General features: G+C 43.6%; 1 non-coding gene across 1 annotated transcript; it reads right to left on the bottom strand.

Moving 5' to 3' along the window:
• Positions 1–7327: 7327 nt before the first annotated feature.
• Positions 7328–7434, bottom strand: LOC117309306 (U6 spliceosomal RNA). The gene has a single exon (XR_004523593.1). It is a non-coding gene; the product is annotated as a U6 spliceosomal RNA (small nuclear RNA).
• Positions 7435–12986: the final 5552 nt, after the last annotated feature.

The following is a 12986-nucleotide window of genomic DNA, read 5'->3' as shown; positions in this document are numbered from 1 at the left end:
TGGACGTTTGGACAGGCACTGGCCGGGTGGGATGCTGTGGGAGGAAATTCATGTAGACACTTCAGGAGTCAGAATTATTAAACTGCATGCAATACAGGGCTGACAGTTTCAACCATATCATAATAGAAAACAGGAAAATCATAAGCAACTTAGGACAAAGGGAAACTGGCAGACTAATAGGCAGAAAATAACCAATATATGCAAGGATTCTTTTCTGTATCAGGAGGAAGAGGAACAACCCAATAGAAATAGACAACACATGCAAAATTAAATTTCACAAAGGCACGCAAATGATCATTACACATTTGCAGAGATACCCACCTCAGAGGTGGTCAAGGGAAAAAATTACAATACGAATCTGAGTTTTTTGCCTATCAGATATGGTATGAAAACTTTCCTCATATTGCCTGTTGTTGAGGTCAAGGGTAAAAACATTTTCCTGTGCAGTGTGGAGAATATCAACAGCAACTATCCTTTTGAGGACAATTGATTAAATGACAATTAAAGGACAATTGTTAAATGATCCCTTGTCTTGACATGAAGCCAGAGAAGGAAGCTGATAAAACACTTCACACACACACACACAAAAAACACTTCACACATGCGCTGAAAGGCTTCCACTAGCATTTGCTGGCCTACTTGCACAAAATAGGAAAAAAATTCAAATAAAAAAAAATGGAAAAAAATAAAATGGGACCAGAATTTTGGATTACCTGACCCATAGAGAAAAAAAAAGGAATATGTAAAACACAGAAAAAAATTAGAATATGAGAAATACAGGGAGAAAAGTAACAGGACTCCTAGCATCCAGCCTGGGTTTAACATAATCCTGCACACATGAGGGGCACAGGACTGAAGCACAATGGGGATGGAGGGGAGAAACAGCAGGGGAGCAGGGGCAGGACTCACCCTCACAAAGGCACACGATTCCACGGATTCCTTCCAGGGTCTCTGCCTCTTCTCTTGGCGTCTCTCGGGACACGTCTCTGGTAGAGGATTTCTCTGCCGCCCCTCTTGCCTGCAGAACAGTTCATCTTAAGTGTCTGGATGCCCTCACCAGTGACTGGGAACCAAGAAGACGGTGGGAACCCAGTCCTAGCCCTTGTTTGGGGGTGAGGGAGGCATCCGAGACCCTGTGACCTTTGTAAAGGCAAGTCCTTCCCTGACTTCAGAGGCAGCCCTCACTTCCGGGAAGCACCTCCTTCCCTACCGTGGTTTCATCATTGAATACTTTCAGGTGGTTCTCTGCCTGCCATGTGCATCATTCCAAGGGAGTTTCCGGCCCCTCCCCCTTCATAATTCTCAGGACTAGACTGAGCTCTGAGTGTGCAGCCCTGGAAGGCACAAAGCTCTCGAACGTTGCTCTTGAGTCTCCCTGTCTGCACCTGAGAGATCTATATAGAAAGAGTAGAGGGGCAAGACCGTCTCCCTTGATACCACTGTCCCCCAACTCATTCTGACCCTGTGGTTCCTCACCTCAGTTCTGGTTCCTTCTCTCTGGCAGCCGTGTTGACGGACCCTGGAGTCCGGAGGTCCTGGGGGTTCGTGGGTGTCAGATTCTCCTTCTTATTGGAGCCCAAAGGCTGGGGAGCAAGGGCCCCACCCCAGGACTTCATGGGGCACCACTTGCTGATGGCCAAGTGTCCAAAGGCTCCACAGTTCCTGCATTTCACCTGAGGGTGGAGGAGGAGGGTGGGGTCAACAGAAACCACAGGCAAGTTTCTTTCTTGTTTTAAAAATTAATTAATTTGGGGCTTCCCTGGTGGCACAGTGGTTGAGAATCTGCCTGCCAATGCAGGGGAAACGGGTTCGAGCCCTGGTCTGGGAAGATCCCACATGCCGCGGAGCAACTGGGCCTGTGAGCCACAACTGCTGAGCCTGCGCATCTGGAGCTTGTGCTCCGCAACAAGAGAGGCCGCGATAGTGAGAGGCCCGCACACCGCGATGAAGAGTGGCCCCCGCTTGCCACAACTAGAGAAAGCCCTCGCACAGAAATGAAGACCCAACACTGCAAAAATAAATAAATTAATTAATAAACTCCTACCCCTAACATCTAAAAAATAAATAAATAAAATTATTTTTTAAAAATTTATTTATTTATTTATTTTATGGTTGTTTATTTTTTAGGCCATGCTGTGGGCATGTGGGATGTTAGTTCGCCGACCAGGGATCGAACCTGCACCCCCTGCGTTGGAAGCACGGAGTCTTAACCACTGGACCACCAGGGTAGTCCCTGCAGGCAAGTTTCAAAGGTTAACACAGTTGACTCTTCAATGACGTGGGTTGGAACTGGGCAGGTCCACTTACACTCAGATATTTTTCATAAACCTGGACTATAGTACTACACCATCAAGAGTTGGTTGAATCCTCGGGTGGGGAACTTCAGGTACAAAGGGCCAGAGGGCTGGCTATAAACTTATACGTGGATTTTCCACTGACTAGGGTTTGCTGCCCCTAACCCCTTTGTTGTTCCAGAGTCACCTGCATAAGGACAGATTTTTGAAGTTGGATAGCGGTTTGGGATACAGGACATGGATTAGAACTGCCAGGACATTCGAGATACTATGGTGCTGCCCATGGAGCATTTTCGAGAGAGATCAAGGAGAAGAGAATTTAGTATCTAAAGGTGATGAAAATGAGCCAGATTTGTGCACTGGACAGACACCAAGCTTGACATTGAACAGGGACACTGTTCAATGTCAAGACACTGAACAGGGAATAAGGTAGCTCCTCAGAGGAGCCGATGGGCCAATCACCCAGGTGAGGATACTACAAACCGGGCCAGCCTGACTTGGATAAGTAAGAACATCTGTCATAAGGCACAGGCGTTTCCAAGTTCCCTGGTGGACCTGTGGTTAGGGCTCGACACTTTCACTGCCATGGGCGGGGCTTGATTCCCTAGTCGGGGAACAAAGATCCCGCAAGCGTTTCCATGGTAAAAACCACTCTCTGGGTTTCCCTGGTGGCGCAGTGGTTAAGAATCTGCCTGCCAATGTAGGGGACACGGGTTCAAGCCCCAGTCCAGGAATATCCCACATGCTGTGGAGCAGCTAAGTCCGTGTGCCACAACTACTGAGCCTGCACTCTAAAGCCCGCGAGCCACATGCCACAACTACTGAAGCCATGTGCCTAGAGCCCATGCACTGCAACAAGAGAAGCCCACACACCACAACAAAGAGTAGCCTTGCTCGCCACAACTAGAGAAAAGCCCACGTGTAGCCACGAAGACCCAACGCAGCCAAAAATAAAAAATAAATTAATAAAATAACATAAATTATTTTTTTTAAGTTAATTAAAAAAAAAACCACTCTCTGGGATCCATGCAGACACCCTGGTTCTTGAAATATCCAAGCCTCCAATTACCTTGGTGCCCTTCTCTCCTGAGAAGGGAGTCTTCTGCCCCACTGGTCCTCTCTGTAGCATCTTCACATTCTGGGCCGTAGCGGGTCTTTGGGGCGGATTGTGAATGTTGTGACCTTTTATCTGCCTCATGTCCTTGGGCTTCTGGTCATTCTTCCTCGGGAAGTGACTGTTCAGTTTTCTAGACACAAGAAAAAAATAAAAAATAGTATGTAGACACAGAGACAGAAGTCCATCATACCCCTACTTCTGAATGAATGTGGGGGCTCACTGACCACTAAGTCATTCCCACTATGAGTTGGTCTCTCCTCAGGAAGTGATGTCCCATTCTGGGAAATTTGTGACCTTCTTCCATCATTACTAACTCCCAGAGCAGGACACTGCCTGTGATAAGACCCCTAGATGAACAAACAGTGAAATTAGATTTGCAACCTGGAATGCCTGGCTTTGGTGAGTTGGCTGTGCTCAGGGCTTCTCATAATGTTTCTCCCTGAGAATTTCCGTGTAAACTTGGGCCTGTGTTTTGGGTTTTTAGACAGGCCCTCCCTCCAACATTTAAGCATCTATCAATATTTATTGAAGCCAATGCACAGGCAGACAACAACTATGGATTTTTTTCCCACATATTTTCAGAAAACTCACAATTTTCGTAGAACAGCTTCTTCCTGAGAAAACCTGTCAGTTCTTCTAACAAAGCTTGGCAAAGATTTGATAGTAAGTTAATGAACACCTGTGAAATTTCAGACATGACCCCTGAACCATATGCCTGTGTTCAACAGAGGCCTGCACAAAGCCACAGAGGAACAAGCAATCTGAGGATGCTTGTGCAAGCTCACACATATGTGCAAATTCACACCAGGCAACTCACAAATAAAAGCCTGTGTTATGCTGAGGGATACACAAGTCAAAATTCTATCCCGGCAGAAATCTACAATGCACACTTGTGCCCTGTTGGAAACCCTCCAGGCTCTACCCCATCACTGCCTGACGTTTGACCTACCTCTCCTCTTGGACTCCAGGTCTTTGGGAAGCTCTGTGAGGCTGGACCACTGAAGGATGACATTTCTTAATCGGGACACAGCGGGCACTTGGATCCTCTCCCGGCAACAGAGGAAACCGTAGCAGAACCTCCACAGCGGCATCAACTACCCACTTCTCTGTCATCAAGTTGATCTGATGGAGAATCAAGACACAACCAGAGTTCTGAACACAGGAAGAAGACTTGAGATTACAGAAGATTAAAACTCCCAGTTTCTTGAGTTCTTTAATGTAATGCTAATTGGAGTGGAAAAGTTCTTTCCTCCAATCCCACAATGAGTTTGCTTGTGACCTCCAAGGGGCAGGCGGCAAGGAGTGGAATCAGAGTGTTGAGGGAATGCTGGTGATCCCCAGGTGGGAACTGAGGTGCCACAGCTGTTGCATATGTCCTGTCCATCTAATCATTGCATGTCCATTTTCATTGGCCAATGCCCATGCACCCATGTTTTTGTTTTGTTTTGTTTTTCTTTCTTTATTTCTTTCTCTCTCTCTCTCTCTCTTTCTTTCTTTCTTTTTTTTTTTTTTGCTGAACTTATAATTACAGTTTTATAATAAAGGATACACATAGGGTGAGGTCTGGGAGGTTTCCAAACACAGCTTCCATGTCCTTGACACAGAGAATCAGGACACGTCCGTCTCCAAGCACATCAATGTGTTCACCAGCCAGGAAGCTCACACAAACATCAGTATCCAGAATTTTCAGTTTCATTGATTGACTTATTGGCCATGTGGTTGAACTAAACCTCCAACCACCCTTTGCTTTGTGCACTCATGTTGTTAACCACTGAATTTCACCCCTGGGCACAGGAGAACCTGCCTGAGCACGATACCAGACAGGGAGGCCACCTCATCCCTCTACATCTCATTTGCCCAACCTAACATCTCCCACACTTACATCTCTTTGTGGAATCCCAACCTTCTTTAAGAACGCTTTGCCCTGTTCCATTGAAAGTTTGCTGGGATCCATCGCTGCCAGTACTACCCCAAGGATTCTTTTTCTCTGTGGAGAGTAGAAAAGGAAACCATTGAATTTTGTACATCCCTGGAACACATACAGGATGCAGTCAAGTCCCATCCCTCTTCTCTGCCCACCATCTCAACTACTACCTTTTATTCAAAGTACATGTACATATTCTTCTACTAGGAACAGAGTACCAATTAATGAAAAATAAGTTGATACAATTTACAATAACCAAGACTTGGAAACAGCCTAAATGTCTGTCAACTGATGAAAGGATAAAGAAGATGTGATATATATATATATATATATAATGGAATACTATTCAGCCATAAAAAAGAATAAAATAATGCCATTTGCAGCAACATGGATGGGCCTAGAGATGATCATACTAAGTGAAGTAAGGTCAGAAAGAGAAAGATAAATACCATATGATATCACTTCTATGTGGAATCTAAAATATGACATAAATGAACTTATCTATGAAACAGAAACAGACTCACAGAAATAGAGAACAGATTTGTGGTGGCCAAGGGGGAGGTAGGGTGGGGGAGGGATGGATTGGGAGTTTGGGTTTAACAAATGCAAACTATTATATAAAGAACGAATAAACAACACGGCCCTACTATATGCTAAAGGGAACTATATTCAATATCCCATAATAAATCATAATGGAAAAGAATATGGAAAAGAATATATACAAACTGAATCACTTTGCTCTATACCAGAAACTAACACATTGTAAATCACTATACTTCAATAAAATAATTTTTTAAAAATAAGGTGATAAAAATTTTTTTTAAGTTTCTCCACTATATCCATGAAAATTCAATTAACGATCAAGCTAGGAAGAAAAAAAGAGTACTTTATTCGAACCAAACTGAGGATGTTAAGCCAGGAGACAGACTCTCAGAAGCTCTGAGAATGTTCCTCTGGTCAGGAGTTAGAGGTGCAGTTTTATACTTTTCAAGACAATGAATTATGTATCATATGGACAGGTTAACATTATACCTGAATGTCATCAGAGATACTTTGGTTAGGTATGCACGGACAGAGTGAACTTTTAGGTCAATAACATCCCATGTACAGGATGAAAAAGAAATATTAATGTTAAAAATTACAATGCTGGGGCTTCCCTGGTGGCACAGTGGTTGAGAGTCCGCCTGCGGATGCAGGGGACACGGGTTCGTGCCCCAGTGCGGGAAGATCCCACCCGCCGCGGAGCGGCTGGGCCCGTGAGCCATGGCTGCTGAGCCTGCGCATCCGGAGCCTGTGCTCCGCAACGGGAGAGGCTGCAACAGTGAGAGGCTCGCATACCGCAAAAAAAAAAAAAAAAAAAATTACAATGCTGGCATCTGAAGAAAGGGACAATTTTTCTCAAAGTTTCACTATATCCTCCTGCCTTGAGAAGTTCCAGTTAATGTATAATGCAGGTGCAAATGGCACATTTGGAAAGGCCTGTCCCCTTCAAAGGGGGACATGTGGAGGAATATTATGTGTGTTTCAATTCTGACTTAGCTCGACTATCTTGCCATAGAGAAATTTCTGATTTTTCCCCCTCAACTAATTAACATTTTATATTTAATAAATGCACATTCCATATTTAGAGACCTTATATTATATACCAGAAAACACTTGGAAAAAGTATTCAGGTAATAGCTCTCAAAGAAAATTCAAGATATTTTACAATCTAGAGTTCCCCTTTGTCCATTTTAACAAAATTAAATATAACTACTTTTTTACATTTCTAAATAACATTAAGCTTTTTTTTTTTTTACTGCTTTTTTATCTCTGATTCATAAAAAATCAGTTTTCTTTTTTATTCTGATTCATGGCTTCTAAACCAATTATCATTGCACCGTGTTATGTCAAGACTATACTTTTTATATAGGATTTAGAAACCATCTACAAAAGCAGTTATTTTGCTCTATGCACAAAATGTAAGTCCTTTTCAAATCCTCTCCATTGTATAAAAATACGGAACACTTCACGAATTTGCGTGGCATCCTTGCGCAGGGGCCATGCTAATCTTCTCTGTATCGTTCCAATTTTAGTATATGTGCTGCCGAAGCAAGCACTAAGTGTTTTGGTTTTTTGGGGTTTTTTTTTTGCGGTACGCGGGCCTCTCACTGTTGTGGCTTCTCCCATTGCAGAGCACAGGCTCCGGACGCGCAGGCTCAGCGGCCACGGCTCACGGGCCCAGCCGCTCCGCGGCATGTGGGATTTTCCCAGACCGGGGCACGAACCCGTGTCCCCTGCATCGGCAGGCGGACTCTCAATCACTGTGCCACCAGGGAAGCCGGCAAGCACTAAGTATTTTTTAAAATGTGAAATACACTGCCACAAATCGCTGAAATCAAATTCCTTAAAATCAGAAATGAAATTCAAATGGAAATCATAAAGAAGAAAAAACAGGTAAACCATTTTGGGTCAAAACTTAGGAGCAGGACAAAATCTGACTTCAGGGGAAATTCTTTAGTCTAAATGGACCCGTTATAAACAAACAAAAAACAAAAAAATTATCCAAAGTGTTCTGGGTTTTTTGTTGTTGTTGTTTGGTTTTGTTTTTGACCACACCACACGGCATGCGGGATCTTAGCTCCCCAAACAGGGATCTGACCCGGGCCCACTGCATTGGAAGCGTGGAGTCCTAACCACTGGACGGCCGGAGAATTACCAAAGTGTTTATCTTAAGAAAATGAGGACACAAAAAAAATTACAGAAGGTAAAATAAATAAATAAATAACAGGGAATTGGCTAACTAAAAATTAAACAGGTTCTGGGCTTCCCTGGTGGCGCAGTGGTTAAGAGTCTGCCTGCCGATGCAGGGGACACGGGTTCGTGCCCCGGTCCGGGAAGATCCCACATGCCGCGGAGCGGTTAGGCCCGTGAGCCATGGCCGCTGAGCCTGTGCGCCCGGAGCCTGTGCTCCGCAACGGGAGAGGCCACAACAGTGAGAGGCCCAGTTACCGCAAAAAAAAAAAAAAAAAAAAAAAAAAAAAAAAAAAAAAAATTAAACAGGTTCTAATGGAAATACAAATAGAATGCAACAGGAAAATATCTTATTCCACAGGCTGTCATGAAAAGTAAATATCATTTATCATACTAAATTATATTAAGAAAAAGAAAAGACAACTTTGCCATAGAAACAGGAAAGAAAGGGTCAGAACATGCTATATCGGATATTGGGGCTGACTTATTTGAAGGTCTAGAATAAAGTACGCTTTCCTCTTCAAATTTCAATGACCAAAATCAAGTAGTGAGGAAGGATTTCCCAACCATAAAATGAGGTAGAATAACTCTTGCTTCCACATTGCACTAGGAGCTTCACACCTGAGGTGCTGCTCTGTTTTGTGTACAGGCTTAGGGTCAGGGTCCTGAATTTCAGCCACCTCCAAACAAGTTCTCATGAATACACTAGGATGAAAGATAGATGAACAAATTGCTTATAGTTTTATAAAGCCCTCGCTCAAAGGGTTCCACAACTGCTAACCCACCACCACACACAAATCAAGTGCTTGGTGACCATTCTTTGAAAAGTCTGACATTCATTGAAAAATTAACGTTTTGGAAGTATTTTGTGAATCAGTCACTGTGCTAAGAAATTCTATTAAACAATGAACTAATCCTTACCTCAACGTCTAAAATGGCCCTCTGTTGCTTGTTCCCACTCTCCTAGTTCACTGACGATAAACCGTAATGAAAAGTAAAGTGCGCTTCTGCTGTCTGTCCAGAACCGCCCAGATATGTGGACACTGGACAAAACCACTGGAGAGAGAGTGGTTGCCAGGATGCCTGGAGAAGAGACCACTGACCAGAATTCCTTCTTCTGCTGGGCTTTACACTGTCTTAGGACCCCCTGGACTTTCCCTCCCGTTAATCTCATCATCCTAACCTAATCACATGCTAACCAATCATCACCCACAATCCACTGACCGGATGCAATGTTCTATTGGGTGTTTACCATTCCTTCACACTCTCACTTTCTCTCAAATTTGTACATCTGAAACAATACGCTGTATTTTGGTCTTTGCCATTTTCTATGACTTTAAAACTACATTCGTATAACTATGTAATTTTAACAATATACACTATGTCTAAAATATTTATGCATATGTCGCTAAGGGAGAGGCTGTGCATGAGTGGGGATAGTGGATATATGGGACATCTCTGGACTTTCTGCTTCTATTGCTGTGAGCTAAAAACAGCTAAGGGCTTCTCTGGTGGCGCAGTGGTTAGGAATCTGCCTGCCGATGCAGGGGACACGGGTTCGTGACCCGGTCCGGGAAGATCCCACATGCTGCGGAGTGGCTGGGTCTGTGAGCCATGGCCGCTGAGCCTGCGCGTCTGGAGCCTGTGCTCCGCAATGTGAGAGGCCACAGCAGTGGGAGGCCTGCGTACTGCAAAAAAAAACAGCTCTGAAAAATAAAGCCTATTTTTAAAAACATATCTCAACATGCTGGCTTATTCTTTTTGCATCTTGCCAATGAGAACTCAGTCTTCCCAGTGGCACTAGCTCAGTGACAACCCAGGACTTTGGAGACCCTGACCTCCTGGGCACCCATGAAAACCAAGGTTAAGAACAGCCTGGCTTAGCCAGGATACAGTGGCAACCTAGGTGTCCCTCAACGGATGAATGGATAAAGAAAATGGTGTATGTACATCAATGGAACATTATTCGACCATATAAAGGGAAAGAATGTTACCTTTGGTGACAACATGGATGGACGTTGAGGGCATTATGCTAAGTGAAAGAAAGCAGACAGAGAAAGACAAATATGCTGTGATCTCACTTACATGTGGAATCTAAAAAAGAGAATCAAACTCATAGATACAGAGGACAGATTGGTGGTTGCAGGGATGGGGGCACAAAAGATGCAAACTCCCAGTTATGAAATAAATGTCACAGAGATATATGTACAACATGGTGACTAGAGTTAAAATATTTAACTGCGTATTCGCAAGTTGCTGAGAGTAGATATTAAAAGTCCTCATCACACACCCACAAAATTTGTAACTATGTGTGGTGACAGACGTTCTGCCTGTGCCCCCAGGACCGGGTCTCTGATGCTTCATGGGGTTGGGAGGCCTCCCCTCTGAGGATGGCAGGGGCATCTCTGAAAGCAGTCAGGGGAGCAGAGCTCAGCTGAACCCCAAGGAGTAGGACAGCAAAGCCGCAAAGCCTGGTCTTCAACGACAGGCACCCAGGCTGGTGGGAGAGAGGTGTTGGGACAGGAGATTTCTGACTAGCACACCTCTTGGAGTTTCCAAAAAGAAGAAGCCCTGAGGCCAAATGCCCAGTCCCTTTCTTCTCAGGGAGCTCTGCATTGCACTAAGAGCCACTGTGTATTTGGTGTGTATGTGTGTGCCAGCATGTGTTTTGTTATATTTGTGTGTGTGTATCTGTGTGTGTCTGTGTATAGGCTCAATTCATGTGTGGTAGAGGGTGTCCACCGTTATGGCTCTAACCCCATACTTGCAAACTGAGAGGCACTGGATAATGGACCTGGATAAAACACAGATTTGTTTGTAGGAGAAAAAAAAACCCAAAAGATTAATTTGAACTCCATTTTTTTATGTTCCTTAACAAATCACAAAAGCAACCAGTGCTCATTTCTGAAAATTCAACAAAAAGTAAGTGTAGAAGATTGCGGTAACCAGCCAGCACTCTTGAATTGAGTAAGTAGTATTTGTTTGTCTTGTAGATGAAGGAATGGCATGTTTGACGATCTGATCCATATTGTCTATAATTCCAGCCTAATTGTCGTTGAACTGTTGGTATCATACTCCCCCTTTTTCTTGTATCTCTTTGAAAATCCTTCTCAGGTACTTTGGTTTCATTTCTTTGCTCCTAATTTAATGGTAGTTCAGCTAAGTGGTCTGATAATTAGGAAGAACTCACTTTGGGGTGGAAGAACGTGTCATCAAAGCAGAATATCCACTGAGACTCACCTCCAGGAATGGAAAATGGCCTTTACCAAGCATTTCAAGATCCCTTCGCAAATACTATCTAGAGACTTGTAATTGGTTTTGGTAATTAGCAACTTCTGAAAAAAAAGGTTTTCATAAATGTTCTCAACTCCCCAAGCCTGCAGGGTCATTGCCACTACAGGTGAAATGGTAATTGCAATTCTAAGGGGAGGGGAGGTCACAGAATCACAAACCCATATCTCAGGGTCTAACCTTCTCACATGGTTGTGATCATACACTGAGCATGCAGACATGGGATGACTCTGGGAGAATATTTTCTATTTCGATCTGAGAGGCAAAGTCTATATGGTATGGGTGCCTATCAGGAGTAAATGTGGGTAAGTGATCATATAAAAAGAAGGGATTGGGCTTCCCTGGTGGCGCAGTGGTTGAGAGTCCGCCTGCGCTGATGCAGGGGACATGGGTTCGTGCCCCGGTCCAGGAAGATCCCACATGCCGCGGAGCGGCTGGGCCCGCGAGCCATGGCCGCTGAGCCTGCGTGTCCGGAGCCTGTGCTCCGCAACGGGAGAGGCCACAACAGTGAGAGGCCTGCGTACCGCAAAAAAAAAAAAAAAAAAAAAAAAAAAAAAAAAAAAAAGTTTCTACCGCTGATAATAACTCAACTGTCCTTATCAGGTCAGATTGTGGATGCTCAGAAAACTCCATGGGAAACAATGAGGCTTCCAGAATAGATGAGGAAACATGAGGGGAAGTTTCCCTATCCAGCTAGACTTTCTGTTGTTTCAGGATGCCCTGTTCAAGCACCAGTGCTAACCTAACCAATTCAATATGTATGGCTGTGAGCATAACTCTATACTGTTAGTCCCCAAGCAATAATGAAAACTCTCCATGATGGATTCTCGGTGCCCAGAACACTAGTTACCTGCCCATAAATCTTAACTTAGGAAAGTTCATCCTGTTTCCAAGCACCTACCCCGATACCCTAGGTTAACTATAAAATTCTGGAATGGGCCCTGGGTGGTGCGGAACGCAGCTGTGAAAACTTCCAGATCTTATCATTGTCAGCCTGATCTAGATCCCACCCTGTGAGTAAGTTACACTATCATAGATGGATCCATTGATTAGATAAAGGTCCTTGCCTCCTTTCTCGGTCTCAAGATGCCTTCTCAAAGCCATACTTAGAAAATACACATGCACCCCAATGTTCATTGCAGCACTATTTACAATAGCTAAGACATGGAAGCAACCTAAATGTCCGTCAATAGAGGAATGGATAAAGAATATGTGGTGTGTATATATACGATGGAATATCACTCAGCCATAAAAAAGAATGAAAAAATGCTATTTTCAGCAACATGGATGGACCTAGAGACTATATATTAAGTGAAGTAAGTCAGACAGAGAAAGACAAATGTCATATGATATCACCTATATGTGGAGTCTAAAAAATGATACAAGTGTACTTATTTACAAAAGAGAAACAGACTCACAGGCTTAGAAAACAAACTTATGGTTACCAAAGGGAAAATGTTGCGGGGGGGGTGTTGGTATAAATCAGGAGCTTGGAATGAACATACACACACTACTATATATAGATAGATAACCAACAAGGACCTACTGTATAGCACAGGGAACTCTACTCAATATTCTGTGATAACCTATATGAGAAAAGAATATGAAAAAGAATGAATATGTATAT

This window comes from Tursiops truncatus, chromosome 19 (assembly GCF_011762595.2).
Source record: "Tursiops truncatus isolate mTurTru1 chromosome 19, mTurTru1.mat.Y, whole genome shotgun sequence".
In the NCBI taxonomy this organism is placed as follows: Eukaryota; Metazoa; Chordata; class Mammalia; order Artiodactyla; family Delphinidae; genus Tursiops; species Tursiops truncatus.
Note: the sequence above shows the minus strand (reverse complement) of the source record. Positions and strands in the feature narration are given on the sequence as shown.